Consider the following 2,522-nt stretch of genomic DNA (forward strand, 5'->3'; position numbering starts at 1 on the left):
TTATAATGTTTTAAAAAGTTTTCTATTTGAACTATCGATATATTAAATTTATTCTTTATAATTTATTTTATCGTGCATAAGTTTTATATAGCATCATGTAAAAAAGCATTAATTACTATTTATAAATTTTTAACTTGAGCTAGATAAAAATAATTAAAAATTAACCCAACAAATATTAAAAATAATTTCAATAATTAATCTTTTTTATGAAAAAATAATATAAATATTTTTTTTACAAATATTACAAAATTTATTACAATATAAGAGATGATAATGAATGAAAGTTAAATAAGATAAAAAAATAGTTAAAACAGCCTACAACTTTTATGCTAGAACCTCCTAAAATAAATTATTTTGAATTACTTATTAAAATATTTTATATAGTGAAACTATTAATAAATTTTGATAAATATACTGATAATTTTGTAGATCAAAAAATAAAAATAATTTAGTTAATTTTAGTAATTAAATATTAAAAGTTAAAAATTATGAAATCCTAATACGGTATACAGTTCATAACTACAAAAAGTTTTGTCAGACGTATTTAACCAAATAATACATCAGAATCTAGTAAAACTGAGAACACCTCGACATGCTTCTGTGCAGTAAAGTGTCTGACTTCGTAAAATAAGAATATGTCGGCCAAGATATTTAAAACACTAAATCAAAACACAGAAGTTTCCGACACACTAAAACCAAAGTTAACGTACGTAAGAGCAATTATAACAAAGTCAATTAAATCACAATAGTAGATTTGTTAAATCAAACTAAACTGTAATAAATTATAAATAACTATATTATACTTAAGTTCGAACATAATTAACTTAGTTACAGTAAACCATAGATAATCTATACTATTTTGTACTATAAAAACTAAACTGTTTTTATAAAAATTGAATTATACTACTTTTTAGTGCAGTTTAAAAAAATTAAACTTTTTCTATTAAGAATATAGTTAACTATTTTAAACTCTGAACTGTATTTAAGCTTGATTTGAAACTTTTACTTACTTCGCTTTTTTTTTCAACAACATAAAATAATAAGATACAAAGAAACATGTTCGAATTATCTTTTAGATTATATATATATATATATATATATATATATATATATATATATAATATGGAAAAATAAATAAATAACAATTTTTAGAGTTATTTATAAAGTTAACTATAATAATTATTATAATAAAATAATATAATTAAATTTATACTAAAATTCATTAAATATTTTAAAAGAACTAAATTTTATTAAATTGTAATTATGAATTGTAATTATTTTGTAAATTAATAAAACTAAATATATATATATATATATATATAATATGAGAAAATAAATAAATTACTTTTTTTAGAGTTATTTATAAAGTTAACTATAATCATTATTATAATAAAATAATATTATTAAATTTATATTAAAATTTATTAAATATTTTAAAAGAGCTAAATTTTATTAAATTGTAATTATGAATTGATAATTATTTTGTAAATTAATAAAGCTAAATATATATATATATATATATATATGATATGGATAAATAAATAAATAACTGTTTTTAAAGTTCTTTAAAAAGTTAATATAATAATTATTAAAATAAAATAATATTATTAAATTTATATTAAAATTCATTATATATTTTAAAAGAACTAAATTTTATTAAATTGTAATTATGAATTGGTAATTATTTTGTAAATTAATAAAACTAAATATATTTGTATAATAAAAAGATAAAAATGTGTGTATGAGAAAATAATTATGAAATATAATACAATTATATATATATATTCTTCTATTTTGTGTGTCAGGTGCAAACAATGACTAGTATTTTCTCTAAATTACAAATATTCAATATTATTAATATATAAGCAAGATTGATATATGTACATAAAAATTTGTTAGATTTCAAAATAATATAATCCATGAAATATTACAATGAATACACAGTTTTGTGTTTCAACACGGTCTCAGTGTATATAAATAGCAATGTATTGATTTAGTACAGTAATTAGTTAACTATAAAGTTCAAATTTTAAAAATTGAACTATAAAACAATTCAATTCAATTATTATCTTAAATAGTTCAGTTTCTTTTAGTTTAGTATAATATAGTTAGTTATAATTTAGTACAGTTTAGTTTGATTTGCCCAACCCTTATACTAAACTAAAAGAAACTGAACTATTTAAGATAATAATTGAAGATCAAAAAATAAAAATAATTTAGTTAATTTTAGTAATTAAATATTAAAAATTAAAAATTATGAAATCCTAATACGGTACACAGTTCATAACTACAAAAAGTTTTGTCAGACGTATTTAACCAAATAATACATCAGAATCTAGTAAAACTGAGAACACCTCGACATGCTACTATGCAGTAAAGTGTCTGACTTCGTAAAATAAGAATATGTCGGCCAAGATATTTAAAACACTAAATCAAAACACAGAAGTTTCCGACACACTAAAAACCAAAGTTAACGTACGTAAGAGCAATTATAACAAAGTCAATTAAATCATAATAGTGAT

The sequence above is a fragment of the Vigna angularis genome, chromosome 5 (genome assembly GCF_016808095.1).
Source record: "Vigna angularis cultivar LongXiaoDou No.4 chromosome 5, ASM1680809v1, whole genome shotgun sequence".
In the NCBI taxonomy this organism is placed as follows: Eukaryota; Viridiplantae; Streptophyta; class Magnoliopsida; order Fabales; family Fabaceae; genus Vigna; species Vigna angularis.